Genomic DNA, 18494 nt, shown 5'->3' on the forward strand with positions numbered 1-18494 from the left:
ACTATATCACCTAGTGCTTGGAATACATAATCCCTGAAGTACCTTCTAATCCTAATATTTTTGAATATGATTATTATCTTCATCATGACAGAGTTTGCATCTGTACATATTACTTTACAGAGCAAATCAAAGAGACAAGGGGCCTGCCCTTAAAGGTTGTGTGATGTACAATTCCTCTAATTTGCACAAGTGTTTCCATCCCATCTCCTCTAACAAATTGCCCCTCTGTCATACTCTCTGAAATCTTCAATCTTTCCCAGTCTATTGTCCACAAGCATGCCAATGTCTCATCTTCAAAAAACCTTCACTTGATTATTCCATCCCTATTATCATCCTAAAGAAATTCTGTCCTTTATAGATAAATTCCTTGAAAAAGCTGTCTACATGGGGGCAGCGAGGTGGCACAGTGGATAAAGCACAGGCCCTGGATTCAGGAGGACCTGAGTTCAAATCTGGCCTAAGATGCTTGATACTTATGAGCTGTGTGACCCTGGGCAAGTCACTTAATCCTCATTGCCCCACAAAAAAAAGAAAGAAAAGAAAAGGCTGTCTACAAGAGATGCCTCTGTAGCTCTTCACCCCTTACAATCTAGCCTCCAACATCATCATTCCATTGAAATTGTTCTTTCTGAATTTGTCAGTGATCTCTTAATTTTCAAATCCTGTGGCCTTTTCTTGATTCTTATTCTTCTTGACCTTTTTGCAACCTTTGGCCTTGTTGATCACTCTCTTTTTTCTTGATACTCTTTTCTCTAGGTTTTCTGGACACCATGATTTCCTGGTTCTTTTCCTACCTACCATGCCATTCTTTCTCTGCTGGATCCTCATCCTGGTCATGACCTCCAACTGCAGATGTCCTTCAAAATGTTCCTCTGTTCTCCCTCTATACTAATTCATTTAGTGACCCCCCTCAGCATCCATGAATTTAAAGGTCATCTGTATGCTAATGATACTCAATTCTACCTATTCTGCTTTAACCTTTCTGCTCACATCTTCAACTGTCTTTCAGACTTTTCAGTTTCAACATGTCCAAAACTGAACTCATTATCTCTTCCCATAAACCATTTCTCTCTCCAAATTTTCTCTATTACTGTCTATTTTACTTTTGCACTATCTCTTGAATACTTTTTTTTGCTTCTCTGATACTGCCACTACCCTGGTACAGACCTTCACCATCTCATGCCTAGGACATTAGAATAGCCTACTGGTTATTCTACTGGTTATAGCCTACTGGTAATAGCTCCTTGCTTATAGTCTCTCCCCAATCCAATGTACCCTCCACTCACCTACCAAAGTGCTTTTCTCAAAGCACAGGTCTTACCATGTCACCCCCTTCTCCTCCTCCACTCAATAATCTCCAGTGAATCCCTATCACCTTCAGGCTCAAACACAAAATTCGATGCATGGCATTCAAATCCCTTTATAATCCATCTCTCCCACATGGCCAGATTTCTTAGATATAACTTCACCCATATTCTTCCATCCAGTGACATTGGCCTCCTTGCTGTTCCATGAACAAAATGCTCCCTCTCTTGGCTCCAGAAATGTTCTCTTTCTGTCCCCTATGCACAGAATGCTCTTCCTCCTCACTCCTTGCTTCCCTGACTTCCTTCAAGTTCTAACTAAAACCCCATCTTCTCAAGGAAGTTTTTCCCAACCCCTCTTATTTCTGGTGCCTTCCTAAAATTATTTTCTTTCTTATCCGGTCTATAACTTTTTTGTATATGTTTATTTGTTGCCTCCTCCATTAGATGGTTAACTCTTTCAGGGAAAGAACTGTCTTACCTTTTTTGTGGCACCAGGGCTTACTTAGCACAATGCCTGACACACAATAGGCATGCAATAAGTACTTAAGGCTAACTGGCATATGATACAAATATCCCCTAACTAAAAGTCACAGGCTATGAAATTTATGAGAAAAGCAATGATCACATAACATTATCTATTATAGTAATCTAATTTTGGTGTCTTATTTTCCTACTAGCTTATAATGTCCCTTCCAATCAACTTGTATTTATGTTTATATATACTTTTATGAATGCAAAATTTTCTTCCACATAGAATGTAAACTTATTGCTTTCATTTTTGACTTTGTACCCCCACAGTTCAGAATAGTACTAGATACCTGGTGCTTAATAAATTATTGTTAATTGGATTTTAAACTTTGTGTTCCTTCTTACCTTCTGCCCCTCCCATTGAGTTGCCTCAGAGTCAGCAGGTGCTTGAAAGTGTTTGCTGAATGAATGTCCCACCCCCACCATAGTCTGCATTTCTGATGGAATTTCTTGTCAGCTGAGTACAGGTAGACATTACCCTCCTGACAGAATTACTTTACACACATAGCATTTCCTGATTTCTTGGCCAAAAGGTATGTGTGGGAGGGTGGGGTGGGCTTAGTTTCATGGACCTTTGGCACTGGGAGGGGGTGGTGCAGAGAGCTGAGGCAAAAACTTAAATATCCAGAGAACTGAACTGGAAAAGAATATATTTTTTGAAAAAGAGAGCAATAAAGCCTTATTGTACTTGTTCTGCCATGGTTCATCTATCAGACAGCATCTCCCTCCCCCAAGACCAAAGCTGAATGACTTCTATAGCTCTTCCTTCTGAAGACATTAAGGGAAAGAACCCTTTCATTGTGGGAGAAGTTGCCTAATTTAAAACTGCAGTCAAGCAGTAGGATTGGCATAGGCTTAGCTCTCTCAGACTCTTTTTGTACAGACTCAGAGAGTTTGCATAGGGCTTGAGACTATCTCCTGCTTTTGTGAAGTGTGGAGTTTTTTTGGGGGAAAAATTGACATGACAGTGTTTCCATAGCAATGGGAACCTTAGTTGCAGAAACAGTGTTTGGATTGGACTTTGGCAAGTCATGTTCCAATTTTAATTGCTCAAGTGTCTGACTTCTTTGGCACTGACTTGTTATAAAGGAGGCTCTAGGGATAGCAGATTGGTGGCCCTTACAATGGTGTCTTGAGGTCCCCTGCTACAGCTGTGTGGAAGACATCATTCTGCCTCCAGTCTTTGTTGTTTAACTTTCTCTTTGTCCCTGAAGGCCCTTGGCCACATAACAGCTGGAACAGTAAACAGCAAGAAACTATTGCTCCAGCAAATATTTCAGAAAATCCATTTTTTGTACCTGTATTTGTGCACATGCACACGGTGTGTTTCTAAACTTGTTTTATGTTTGTTTATTTTTGATAGGAAGGTGACAGAGGAAATTCAATTTACTTATTTAAGTCATTCTCATTTTAAAGATAACTATTTCTTATTTAATAAAAGTTTAACTGTTTACATTTTTTATATCACATTGATTTCTGAATATAGTATACCCCCAATTTAGTGAGTTTTCTTTTTAATAAAAAAGTTAGTTAAAACAAATTTAAATATTAATTGAACCAGTGTATCCAATATTCCTTATTCATAATGTCCCATTTAATTTTTTCCATTTCTCTCTGAGGCCCAGATTAATCATTATGATTATATATTATTCAGTTTAATTGTTTGGTTATTTTTATTTACATGTTATATATACACGCAAATATGGATCCATATATGTACACATATATGTGTATAGTTTTCACTGATCCTTCTTGCTTTTTTTATTCATTTCCTTTCATGTCTTCTTATGTTTCTTTGAAATTCTTTTATTTGTCATTTCTTATAATGCATTAATATTCCAGTATTCTCATGTACCACAATTCATTTGGCCATTTCTCAGTCAATATACATCTATATAACTTTTAACTTTGCTCCCATTCTATAAAATGTCGCTATCAAGATTTTATTGTATAAGACTTTTCTTTCTGTCAAACCTGTCTTTGCATGGTTCAAAGAGTATGGGTGCTTTAGTCCTTTTGTTTTCATAATTCTAAGTTGTTTTTTAGGGCCACTAGGTAATTCAGTGGTTCAGAATGTTGTACCTAAAGTCACGAAGACTCATCTTCCTGGCCTCAGACACTTACTTATTAGCTATGTGACCTTGGACAAGTCATTTAACTGTGTTTGCTTCAGTTTCCCTTACTGTAAAATGAGCTGGAGAAGGAAATGGCAGACCACTCCAGTATCTTTACCAAGGACACCCTAAATGAGATCTCGAAGAGTCAGACACAACTGAGGAACAGCAACAAACAACAAATTGTTTTTCAGAATACTTGCATCAATTGACAACTCAAGCCTCTTAGTGTCCCTTTCACCAGTGACTATTTCTTTATCTTGTTATCTTTGTCAATTTCCTTGGCATGAAGTGACACATTGTTTTAATTTGCACATCTCTTTCTTAAGTGATATTGAGCATTCTTTCACATAATTTTGAAAAAATTATAATTCTTTGAAGAATGGTATGCTCATATCCTATAACTACTTGTTCATTGGCCAATAGTTCTTGGTCTCATATGTTTGTTATAATTTCCTATATATCTTAGATGTCAGGCTTTTAAAATTTGATACAAAGATTTTATCTCAATCAAAATATCCTAATTATATTGATTTTTTGTGTGTAAAATCTTTTTTAGTTTCAGGAAATTGAAATTTTCTTCTTTAAATTTTGTGTTTTTTTATTCTTTGTTTGATTAAAGACACTTCCTTTAGACATAACTATGAAAAGTACCTTCTATTCTCTTCTGTTTTATGATGTCTTCTATATTTAGATCATGTTTCCATTTAGAACTTATATTTAGGTATAATTAACCTCAACTCCTTTATTGTATAAATTATAACTGAGCTTCACCTCCTTTTTTGCCTATACGTTTTCTAGTATACCTTGTCAAGCTTTCTTGTTTATTATTGTCAAATGAGAGTAATTCTCCAAGTAGATTATGCCTTTGGATTTATCAAATGCAGGGCTATTGAATTAATTTTGAAGAAATAATTCAGATGATTTCAGTGATCTTTTATTCACCAAATGGCCTTCTTTCCATCCTAATCTTTCTTGACCTTTGCTGCTTTTGACAGTCAATGATTTTTTTCCCTCCTAGATATTATTATTATTATTATTTTTGGCTTTTGTGATACTGCTCTTTCCTGGTTGTACTCCTATGTGTTGAACTGTTTCTTTTCATCCTCCTATGTTGGATCTTTATCCACATAATTTCTATTAACATTAAGTGTCCATCAAGGCTCTGCCTTTGGGTCTTTCCTTTTTCTATACAATTTCACTCAGTTATCTCATCAGGTTCCAACTGTTGTCTCTATGCAAATGACTCTAAGATCTATTTGTCTGGTTCTAACTTTTCTTCTAACCTCTAGTCTTGTATTTCCAAATGCCTAGTATGCATTTCTAATGGGATGTCTTGTTAATATCTTTTTTTTTGTGTTTTTTTTTTTGTTTTTTTGTTTTTTTTAGTGAGGCAATTGGGGTTAAGTGACTTGCCCAGGGTCACACAGCTAGTAAGTGTGTGTTAAGTGTCTGAGGCCGGATCCGAACCCAGGTACTCCTGACTCCAGGGCCGGTGCTCTATCCACTGCTCCATCTAGCTGCCCGTCTTGTTAATATCTTAAACACAACATGTCCAAAATAAAATTCATCTTTTCCCCAAATCCTCATATACCTATTGCTTTTCTATCTATTTCTCTTTGTAACTCAATTAACTTTTCATTTCTGAATTTAGTTGCTGTGCCACTTCATGCATATGTGTGTGTGTATGTATAATTTTCCATTCTGCCTTTAAACGTAATGTAGTTTCCCTGTTTTGCTTATTGACATTGTGAATTTTTAATTTTGTCTGATGGTAAGACTGTATCCTCTGCTTTTAGGCACATAATCTGATGCAAAGTAACTTTTGTTTCAGTCTCTCATTTTTAATCTATATCTGTCATTATTATTTTTAGATGTATATCTTATATACAGCAAATTGTCAGGCTTTATTTTCTTGTTCATCTTGTCATTTTTTTCCCATTTTATTGCATTATTGAACCCATTTACATTTAAGGTCATGGTTGTTAAATTTCTGTTTTCCTCCATTTCTTTTTTTTTCTATCAATTGCTTCCTCCTCCCCTTTTAAAGTGAGCACTTTGTATCTTTTCTTATAATGCTTTGATGCTAGTCTATTCCCACAAATTCTATCCAATGCCTCTTCTTTGGATCCCCTTTCCCTCTTCCTCAAAATTTGGGTGTGTATTACTTCAAAACTTTTACCACTTTCATAACTCTAATTTCAAACAACATTTTTCGTGACAGCCATTTCCAATATTTTTTCATTTACTTTTTCTATCCTCTTATTTCTATTCTTTTTATTTCTTTCTATATAAAACTATAAATATAAGAGTGTATATAAAAACATGTATATATTCATATATACACGTATATATGAACATGTGTGTATATATACATGCATACATATACGTGTGTGTGTACATATATATATATATTTGTTTGTTTTCTATAAAATGTTTTTGCTGGCAGTGGGGGGTAAGGGTGTGGGGGGGTGAGCTTGGTTTCCCTCCCTCTCTCTCTGCATCATTCATCATCAAATTCTGACTCAGGAAAAAAATCCCCACCAGGTTCTCAGTTTTCTCACAAGCAAAGTAGGCCTAGATCACCAGGCTCTCAGGACACCCCAGGGCTTTCAGCCTCTCTATGGCTTCTTTTTCCTGTGGTGTGACCTGGATGTAATTCATCTGAGGAGATTCCTCTCCAATGCCCCCAACCTCTCCTTCCTTATCGGAAATGTCTGTCAGCTCCACTAGGGGCTTATTTAACATGTGGATGAACTGTTCCTGGTGCCTGCTGATTTGCTACAGTAATTGGGGGTTCTCCTGGCCTAGCTGCTATAACACGGATGGCAACAAGGCTGGGATCTACTGAATTACTTGTCACTTGTTCTGGAACTGAGGCTGGTCACAGAGGAATTCCAGGGTGTTCTCACCTCCCTCTGGGGAAGGCTGCTCAGGGGCTTGGCTCTCCTGTACAAGGCCACTCTCAGGCTCTGGACTCTCTGGGATCCCCATCAGCAAGTACTCTACAGCCTGATGGGATTTGTTGTAACTAGCTCTCAGAACAGCCACTACATGCTCCCGCTCCTAGCCCGTGATTTTGGTCAGCATTGTCTCAAACTTGGAGCCTGCCACTCCTGTAAAGGCTTCATCATCCTCCTGCCTGCTGCACCCTGAAGAGGGAAGAGAGCCAGGCCCAGCCTCTGGAGGTGTCCCAGCAGCTGCCTTTTCTGTGGGCTTCTTCTCCTCACTGTGAACTGGTAGGGGTAGGGGCATGGTAACAATGGTGGGAGCTGGTGAGGCAGGTGTGGAGGGCTCCAGGGTGTTGGCAGCAGCAGGGGCAGACAGCTCTGGAGGTGCTGAAGTGGCAAGCCCAGCTATGGCCTTAGTCACCATGATGACCACAAAGTTTTTCTCATCAGTCTTATAGTCTCTGATGGGAACTTCATCATTGAAGATGTTTCCTGTGGCAGCAGCTTCCGTCCGTCCAGTCTGTCCCTCATTCTGTTAGACTGGACGGCCCAGGACAGTAGACACTTGGGAACATGCAACTCACACTGCCCCCATCTTAGCACCCTGATCCACTCTGGGCTAGTTCTGTATATTCTTTTTAAGTCTCTTATGATTTCTATTGTCCCTTTCCTTGGTTATACCTTCTCTTGTTTCTTCTTTATTCTCTTTATGCACATGATAAAAGAAATAGCTTTTGAACTGCGAAATCTGGACCTTCTCTTCTATCTCATTTCAATTTTATCAAATTTGTACATATCAACCCATTACCCCTTTTATTTGGGCATCTATCTATATCATTTCTCGCTCTCTCTCTCTGTTTTATTTTGTTTGGATTGGTTTTTACTTCAGTGGTTGGCTTCACTCTTGGTGTGTGTGTGTGTGTGTGTGTGTGTGTTTTATTAATAAAGTATTTTATTTTTTTCTGTTACATGTAAAGATAGTTCTCAACTTTTGTTTATAGAAGCTTTCCAATTTCAGATTTTTCTCCCTCCTTCCCCTCCCTCCCCCCTCCCCTAGACAGCAGGTAATCTGATATAGGTTATATATATATATATATATGTATGTATGTATGTATATATATGTATATATATATACACACACACACAAACACAATAACATTAAACATATTTCTGCATTAGTCATGTTATAAGAGAAAAATCAGAGCAATGAGGAAAAACCTCAAAATAGAAAAACAACAGCACCAAAAACAAAAGCAATAGTATGGTTCATTCAGCATCCATACTCCACAGTTCTTTTTTTTCCCTGGATTTGGAGATCCTCTCTATCATGAGTTCCCTGGAACTCTTCTGTACCATTGCATTGGTGAGAAGAATCTAGTCCATCACAGTAGATCAACACACAATGTTGATGATACTGTGTACAATGTTCTTCTGGTTCTGCTCATCTCACTCATCATCAGCCCGTGTAAGACCCTCCAGGTTTCTCTGAACTCCTCCTGCTCATTGTTTCTTACAGCACAATAGTATTCAATTGTATTCATATACCACAATTTGTCCAGCCATTCCCCCAATTGATGGGCATCCCCATAACTTCCAATTCCTTGAGTTGGCCTCACTCTTAAAAGTTATTGTGGTGGTGGGAATCACTATGTATCCTGAGTCAAGAGAATCCATTCTGGGCAGCTAGGTGGCACAGTGAACAGAGCACTGGCCTTGGATTCAGGAGGACCTGAGTTCAAATCCGGCCTCAGATACTTGACACTAGCTGCATGACCCCGGGAAAGTTACTTAACCCCAATTGCCTCACTAAAAAAAATGAGAGAGAGAGAGAGAGAGAGAGAGAGAGAGAGAGAGAGAGAGAGAGAGAGAGAGAGAGAATCCATTCTACTTCCTTTTCTTTAATAATCACTCATGCCTTCTAATGCCAGGTTGTACTTTCTTTGGATATGTCTCTCCATCCCTACCTGACTCCAATCGTCTTGGGAACTATTTGCCTTTTAGAGACCTTTGTATAACCTCTCCTGAGATTGGTGTGGTATTGCTCAGAGAAAGTGTTCTTTCATAGCACTCTCCCTGAAAAAAATCATTATAATGGCCCTAACTTTACCCTTAGGCATATGCCTTTCTTCCCTCTCCTCAACATTGAGAATTCTCTTTTAAGACTATTGCACTTTACTTATTCAAAACAAATTTATATTTTTTATGAAAGATTATATACAATTTAACCCTGAACTTGTTGAGCAAGATTTGTTTTTTTCATAAACATTTATAACTGGTATCAAATCATGTGTCTATAAGTGCTGAGGAAATTAACTAGTGACTAGGAAGTCTCCACTTCGCAAGAAGATAATTTTTGGTCTGATTAATCTAGCAAAATGGGTTTATTCTCAGGATGACATTTTTCCCCTCCACCTAAATTAAAAAAAAAAACAATCAACTCCAATTTATTAAGACTCCAACCAACCAGAAAACTTAAGCAAATAATTGTTTTTTTCCCTTTGGGACTGCTGAAATGGAATCCTGGGTTCTTTTTTTGGGGGGAGGAGAGTAAGATCTATAATTTCTTCAATTGAAACTCCATCAACTGATGCAAATCAGCAGATTGGATTAGAGGATTATATGGGACACTGGGAAGCTAAATAACTTTCTTGTAGTCAGATAAACAACTATATGTCAGAAGAAAGACTTGAACCCATGTCATTTGATTCCATGGCTGTCCCTCTAGCTACTATTCTATATGGCCCCAGGGTAATTAGAAAAATCAAAGTCACTTCATCTTGGAGGTAGTAGTGTCTCTCCATTTCTGCTTCACTTTGATACTCATCAAGAAGAAATTAGTTGAATTGTATCAGCAATCACCAGAATCCCCCCATACAAATTGGCAGGGTCTTTATTACTAGTGATATTGGTCTGTAAGAAGCAGAAAACTCATATGTACATAGACATAAACATAAATAAAATTAAATTCCTGACTTGAATGTACAAGGTTAGAATATAGGGGAAAATATCTTTAGTGTTCATGAAACAAAAATGGAGTATAAAGGCCAGTGAATTATTACGGTTTTACCCTTTATTTCTTTCAAAAAAAGGTCTTGATTTAGCCAACACACTTTCTAGCTTATAGGAGAAGTATCGTAGTATAAAGAAAATGGAGTTAACATTTAAATGAGAGGACCTGGATTTGATTTCCTGTTTATAACCTCCATGATTTTTAATCTCTTTCCCTCAAACCCTATATAGAATCAGTCATCAAGCCCTGTTGATTATATTGCTACAACATCTCTAGAATCTGTTCCCTATTTTTATTCACACAGAAACTTTTGTAGTTCATACATCAATTACCTCTAGCCTAGACTGTTATGAAAGCCTCCTACCCAACCCCCTACTTTTTGTCTCTCCTCTCCCCTTTTCTACCCATATTCCACCCATATTCCTAAATAATATTCCGGGAGCACAGGTCTTATTATGCTTTCTATTATTTGAAAATTTCTGGTGACTTCCCATTATCAGTACGATAGTATGCAAATACCTTAGCTTAGAAGGGAGGAAGAAAGAAATGAAGGACAGAAGGGGAAAAAGGAAGGAAATAAGCTTGACATTTAAGACTCTACATAGTCTGGCTTCCACTTGCTTTTCCAACCTTATTTCATACCCTCCCCCATTTTATTAACTCTATGTTTCATCCAAGAGGGAGTACACACCATTCCATGAACTCAGTACTACATTTCCTAGTTTTGTGAACTTGCACAAATTATCCTCCATACCTAGGATATATTACTTTTTCATATTTGCTTCTCAGGAACCTTGTTTTCCTTCTAAGCTCAACTGAGGTATCACCTCCTTTTGGAAGTTTTTCTCTGATAATGCTAGATTGAATTCTCTCCTGCTTTAATTTTCCTTGTACTAGATTCATTTGTGTTCCCTGATAGAATGTAACTTCCTTGAGGGAAGATGTTTTATTTTCATTTTTAGGTTCACAGCAACTGGCAAGGTGCCTTATACATAGTTATGTTTTTTAATTATGCTCTGTGTCCTTTGATAAATCACTTTACTTTCTCTGGGCCTCAGTTTCTTCATCTATAAAAAGAGGGAGCTGGATAAATAATCATCTAAGTTTCCTTCTATCTAAAAATCTTATCACTATAAAGTGTAAGAGAACAAAAAGAAGAAAAGAAGTTAAAGCAGAAGATGAAAAGCAGACTGAATAAGAGTCATGAAATTGGAAAAAGAGAAAAAAAGAAGTGAAGAAAAAGAGTAATTCAAGAGTGACTTATGAAGGATGAAAATCTTTAAATTCTTTCAATTCACTATTTAATGTCCTCAGTTTTTCTCAATTTTATCTTAGAAGAATTTACAAAGACTTAGTAAAGACCTAGAAAATCCATGATGTTGGCCCAGAAACACTGGACCCAGCCCAGAAGTGATTCAGCTTCGCCAATAGAAAAAAGACCAGCTGCTTAAGTAATGAGTTGGTCCATCCAAGAGGTAGCTATTTATCCAACAGACAGATGGCTAAGAAAGTTAAGTTAGTTGGTGGGTTTTTGTTGTTTGAGAGGCTGTCAGCCAAATGGGATGGCCATATCTAAGTGATCTAAAAATCATGGTGGTGTACCTTAGATGCTTTTCAAGAATCCTGCAGGTACCTAATTAACAAATATAGGACAATCCAGAACAGTGTTAAATATAGTCAATTTATGACCCAGAATTGAAAAGGTGTTACACTTTCTTAACTAGTACTGGGGTTACAATGTTATCTGTGAGATACCTTATTATCTAATAGGAGAATATAAAATATTCTTTAAGCCTCAGTTCACCAATTGATGAAATAGGAGTAATCAGACACAATTTACCTTCTTATGAAGAACATGCTTTGCAAGCTATAATGTGAAATAGTTATGAAAACTATGATTGTTGTTAATATTATTATGAAAAATGTGAAAAAAAACTTCTGGGAAAGTGGGAATCCAAAGAATGGACTATATGCTCCATTGTCCTCACAGATATATAATGCCTCTAAATACAAAGAGGCAATTTATTCCAAAATAATGGAAATGACACTTCCATTGAGGCATTAAAGTATCACAATCATTGTATCATTGATCAGATATCTCTTCATGGCTTTCCACAAGAATTGTCATGAAGGAGATTATTCAGGAAATGTGTTATCTGAAAAGGAGGTGGGGCAGTCATGTAGGAAAAATAAGGATAACAGATGGACAGACCACATGTTATAAAAGTTGCACATAGAATACTTAAAGAATCAGAGAATGGTTTTCAGATTGTTGGGTCTTTTATCTACAGAGGATTATGGAAACACATGGATAACAGCTGGGAGGGTATCAAGTTTGAGCTACACCATTGAAGGATTGATGCGATAATATATAAGTTGAAATATCAGATAAATGGGGGAACATCTTCAGGGAGACCCAGGACAAATATAAATAAGTTAAGTATGTAATTTATTGGTATTATTACAATTAGAGATATAGTTGGAAAAGGTAATCAAAGACATAGTGTCTTTATTATACCTGCTTAGCATATGCTTTAAAAAATCCTGAGCAATTCTAGAAGCAATCAGATTCTCCATTGAAATTAATGTCCATAGCTGGTAGGGAACAAGTTTCTAACATTTTTTCACATAATCACTCCTTTTAATTGTAATTTCCTACTTTCCCATACTTTATTTATTTGTTCTGGTGAATAGCATTTTTTTGTGAGCTTTATTTAAAACCTCTTATTCCAAAATTTTTTTCTACTCGGTTTTATTTGTTGGTGCATCTTGCTCACCTTGAAACTAAATGACATTTTGGTGTGGACTTCAATTGTATTAAAATACTTTACAGATGGTATAGGATAAAGACAAAGAGAGAGAAACAGAGGCAATGAGACACACAGAGAGAACTTTAATTTATTTTGCCTCTTTCTTTGATCTGTAGTGAAGGAGGGAAGATAGTTTTCCAACAGTGTCCCCAACCAGAATTTTTAAACAATGAAGTCATACAATGGAAGAGCTGAAAAAGACCTTGCTGGCCATTTAATCCAACTTGCTCCTTTTGTAGATAAGCAAACTGAAGTTCTGCAAGCAGGAGTTACTTGCCCAAGGTCAGAGGATCATAGATATGGGGTTGAAAGGAACTCTAGAAGTTATAGGGTCAAAACTCATTTAACTGATGAGAAAATTGCTATTCTGAAAGGTTAAGTGACTTGTACAAGTTCTCTCAGGCGGTCAGTAGTGAAGATGAAATTAGAACTCAAATCCTCTGATTACAAATCCAGTTACCACAACTATATTATGCTGCAAAATCAGCTAGTGGTTGAGCTAGCACTGGAATTGTGGTGTCTTGGCTCTCGGTATCATGCTTTTTCTTTTATGCCATGATCCATGCCACTGTCCTAGCCCTACAAAAGATAATATATTTTAATCTCTATAAATATGGCTGACAAACTTACTTGAGTAGCATTACCAACTTATGTTAAATGACTGTGAATAGCTCAATGCTTTGATGGATCCCAGCTCTCATCTGTATGGCAACTCCTTCTACCAGTACAGATCACAACTGCTCCATTCCTTCTCCCCCTGGGCAATTCTTGTCTATTCATTTCCATAAATCCTTCATGCAAAACTTATCAAATACACTAGAAACTTTTTGTGGATACTCTTAAGCTCATGATGATGTCACACAAAGAATGTCTATAATGTTATGTATACTTGCACTACAGGCATGGCCTAGGTCATTTTCCAGTTACAGATGTATTTTTTTTTGGGGGGGCAATGAGAGTTAAGTGACTTTCTCAGGGTCACACAGCTAGTAAGTGTCAAGTGTCAATGCTGGATTTGAATTTAGGTCCCCCTGAATCCAGGGCCAGTGCTTTATCCACTGTGCCCCTACATATATATTTGTTGATGGTTTTCATATGACTTCTCATAGGCAAGTTTTTTTTTTATTTTGTGAGGCAGTTGGGGTTAAGTGACTTGCCCAGGGTCACACAGCTAGTGAATATTAAGTGTCTGAGGCTGGATTTTAACTCAGGTACTCCTGACTCCAGGGCCAGTGCTCTATCCACTGTGCCATCTGGCTGCCCAATATGGGCAAGTTTTTGTAAATAATACTGTTTTACCATGCACCTTTCAATTGCTTTTCAACTTGCCTATAATTTTCAAACATTGAAGATTGCAGTATTCTATGACTAATGTCCATACATCAACTCTGGAAAGATATAGATGTTAAAGAAATAGGACCTTCGAGTAGTCTTACAAATACATGTTGTTTAAGTCTGAGGCTGGTTCAGAGTTCAAATGGATTGCCTCAAACCTATCTCACTCCTCAAAAGAAGAAATTGAAAGTGATTTTGTTGGTAACGTTGTCTTTAAAAAAGGAGTTCATCCCAGAGGGATTAAAATGCTCTACTTCAAGGCCCCAAGTAGGTATTCACTACCTTCCAGAACTTTTCAGGCATATTTAAACATGCACATAAACATATACATATCTGTATAGAAATTTTTCTTATAGCCATTTGCAAAAGTGAAGAGTAAAATTTTGCTTGGGTTTATGCTTGTGGGTTTAGAAAGCAAATGGTAATTAAGCTACTCAATGGACCTTATTTTTGGCAAAATGTGAGTCTCACTGCCATTCTCCCTTTCTAGACTTTCCATTTATGCACTGCTGATCTGCAACTATAACTGATAAGTCATGTGTGGAGTTTTCTATCATGCAGTTTGCTTGGTTATTTTTCAGGTAAGGCCTTAGAGTGAATATTTTTTGTGTGGAACATCTTTTCCATCACATTCAAACTTTTTTCAGAAACAGGAAACTTTTGTTAAAAAATCCTTAATGGGGGGCAGCTAGGTGGCACAGTGGATAAAGTACTGGCCCTGGATTCAGGAGTACCTGAGTTCAAATCCAGTCTCAGACACTTGACACTTACTGTGTGACCCTGGGCAAGTCACATAACCCCCATTGCCCTGCAAAAAAATCCTTAATGCTCTTAGATTTGGGGGACCTGCTTCCTATGGAATAATATGATTAAAAATGACTAGAACAAGTATTAGATTTATTAATCAAAGAGAGCATTCTACAGAATGCTGAATTCATTTCTCCCTTATTTTCCAAGTTGAGCTCTCCTTTGAAGAACTGTGATTTTCCTTGGCTTGTTCCATATTCTCCTCCACCTCCCCACTGAAAATCTCAAAATGAATCTCTCTGGGATGGAACCCAACCTGGATGTCTCATAATGGTTAAAAATATGGGACACAACCCACCTGAATTTGTTAGTGAATTTCTCAGATATTTCAAATGTCAACTTGATAGAAAACTAGCAAGGTCAGTAGCAGCTAAAACCATATTCTTGCTTTGCTCAGTTCTTCCTGGGTTAAAAATTACTGTGGATTGCTGGTGATTAGTTTATTTTGGGGGGTGGGGGGACAATGAGGCTTAAGTGACTTGCCCAGGATCACACAGCTAGTAAGTGTCAAGTGTCTGAGGTTGGATTTGAATTCAGGTCCTCCTGAATCCAGGGCCAGTGCTTCATCCACTGTGCCACCTAGCTGACATCAATCCTATTCTAAAAGTTTAAGAAAAGGGTTTTTCTTGAGGGACAGGGAAACAAATGAGATTGAGGACATGTAGATAGCTTTTTGGCAGGAAAAGCACTTTCTCAGGTGTAGTTCCATAGGATTAGAGCTAGGGAGAATCTTATAGATCATAATCTAGTCTAGTCTTCCCATTTACAGATAGGGAAATGGGATCTCAAAAAGGTTTCACTGAAGATGTTCCCCATTCGTTTGATATTACAATTAATATATTATGCCATCAATTTAAGTAGTCTTTCCAAAGGTATAGGTCAAATCTTATTAATACCCTCTGATCTTGAACATCTGTTATCCATGTGTTTCCATAAATCTTCTATATATAAAAGCAGACAGTAATGGCAACAAGACCCATACTTAGGTCACCTAAGTCCCTTTGCAATACTTTCCCCAATATAGTATAGTTCGATTCAAGGAGGACTGAGAACTAGACTGCTCACACATTTCTTTTCCTTTTAATTAATATATCTTCTTCTAAATTCCATATTAGAAATTCCATGAATAGGGAAAAATTTATTATCTTTGCAATTAGAAATAAGGACTCAATTGCATATTCTTTTGGGGAGGAGACAGAATGATGCCTTTAAGACTTAATTTGGATTCCACACTCTCCATGAAGGCTTTCCAGATCTCTTTTTGGCTCCTTCTCAGCTGAAAAGATTCTCTCACTCTGAATTTTTATTTTTAAAGTTATTTTTACTTATTTCATTAAATATTTCTTAATTACATGTAAATTTTTAAAAAATAATCATTTAAACATTTGAGTTCCAAATTCCTTTTCTCCCTACCACATTCTTCCCCCTTGAAAAGTAAAGCAATTTGATTTCAATTATTTATGTGAAGTTATGCAAAACATATTTCCATACTTGCCATGTTACAAAAGAAAAAATAAGTAAAATAAAACAATAAAGATATTTTTAAAAGTATGTTTAATATACATTCAGAATTCATTAGTTCTCTCTCTGAAAGTGGAAAGCATTTTTTAGGCATGGGTTCTTTGAATTGGATCACTGTCTTGATCAAAGTAGTTAAGTCTTTCACAGTTGATCATCCTTACAACATTGTAGTTACTGTGTACAATGTTCTTATGATTCTGCTCACTTCGATTTGCATGAGTTCATATAATTCTTTACGGGTTTCTCAGAAACTATCCTGTTCATCATCTTTTATAGCACAATATTATTCCATTATAATCATATGCCATAACTGGTTCAGCCATTCCACAATTGATGGGCATTCTCTTGATTTCCAATTCTTTGCCAACACAAAAGAGCTGCTGTAAATATTTTTTTGTCCAAATAACTTATTTTTCTTTTTCTTTGATCTCTTTGGGATATAGACTTAGAAGTGGCATTGCTGGGGCAGCTAGGTGGCGCAGTGGATAGAGCACCGGCCCTGGAGTCAGGAGTACCTGAGTTCAAATCTGGCCTCAGACACTTAACACTTACTAGCTGTGTGACCCTGAGCAAGTCACTTAACCCCAATTGTCTCACTAAAAAAAAAAAAGAAGTGGCATTGCTGGGTCAAAGGGTATGCAAAGTTGTATAGCCCTTTGGGTGTAGTTGTAAATTGTTCTCCAGAATGGTTGGACTAGTTCACAACTCACCAACAGTTCATTGGTATCCAGATTTTCCCACATCCCCTCCAACATTTGCCATTTTCTTTTTCTGTCATGTTAGCCAGTCTGATAGGTGTGGTGGTACTTCAGAGTTGTTTTAATGTGAGTTTCTCTAATCAATAGTGATTAAAGCACTTTTTATGTGACTACTGATGGGTTCTGATTTATTTTTCTTAAAACCAGTCATTTGTATCCTTTGACCATTTATCAAAAGTCGAATGGTTCTTATTTTTATACATTTGGCTGTTGCCTATATATTTGGGAAATAAGGCCTTTATCACAGGAACCTGTTGCAAAATTCCCCCTCCAAGTCTCCCATTTTCCATCTAATTCTGACTTTATTTATTGGTTTTTTTTGGGCAAAAGTTTTTAATATCACACAATCAAAATTATTTATTTTATACTCTGTAATTTCTTTCACTTGTTGGTCATAAATTCTTTCATTATCAATAGATCTGAGAGGTACATTTTTCCATGATTTCACCTTTTATGTCTAAGTCATTTACCCATTTTGACCTTATCTTGGTAGATGGTATGAGATGTTGGTCTATGCCTAGTTTCTGTCAAACTACTTTTCAGTTCTCCAGCAATTATTGTCAAATATCAAGTTCTTTATCCCCAAAACTCAGATCTTTGGGTTTATCTAACATTAGATTACTATGGCCATTTACTACTGTGCGTTGTGTATCTAATCTATTGCACTGGTCCACTATTCTATTTCTTAGCCAGAGAAGAAAATGACAAACCACTCCTGTATTCTTACCAAGAAATCCTAAATAGGTTCACAAAAAGTTGGATAAAAAAGACTGAACAACAGTAACAACCACCAGCCTGTCTCGATGATTGCTGCTTTGTAATACAGCTTGAAATTTGGAACTGCTAGACTGCCTTCCTTAATTTTTTTTCCTTTCTCATTAATTTCTAGAGAAATTTGCCTGATTCTTTGCTTTGCACCATATCTTTGACCTTGGATTATATTTGTGTTCATGTCCATCCCTCCAGTTGATTTCAAGCTTTCCGAGGTGCAGGAATTGTGTAGATTTTTTTTTTAATTTGTGTCCCTTGGTATAGTGCTTTACATTTAGTATCTGCTTAATAAATACTTGCTGAAATGAACTGAGTTGAGTTAAATTATGAATTATTATTCATTTGCACTTTAATGTGAATGAATTTCTTATTCCTCCCTGCCCAGAACAGGCAGGTGACTCCACCAAGGGAGGGAGAGGGAAATCCCACGAAAAGGATCTGATTTTAGGAGAAAGAATCCTGAATCTGGAGTTAAAACTCTTGGATTCCAGTCCTATATTCACTACATATTAGCTGTGACATTTGCCTAGTTTCTTATTCTTTTCTCTTTTTTCATTTTTTCATCTGTAAAATGGTGATTCC

The 18494-nt window shown here is 36.8% G+C and overlaps 1 pseudogene; it reads right to left on the minus strand.

Annotated features, from left to right (window-relative positions):
* Window positions 1–2954: 2954 nt before the first annotated feature.
* LOC122739104 lies at window positions 2955–17126 on the minus strand (annotated as a pseudogene).
* Window positions 17127–18494: the final 1368 nt, after the last annotated feature.

This window comes from Dromiciops gliroides, chromosome 2 (assembly GCF_019393635.1).
Source record: "Dromiciops gliroides isolate mDroGli1 chromosome 2, mDroGli1.pri, whole genome shotgun sequence".
Lineage (NCBI taxonomy): Eukaryota > Metazoa > Chordata > Mammalia > Microbiotheria > Microbiotheriidae > Dromiciops > Dromiciops gliroides.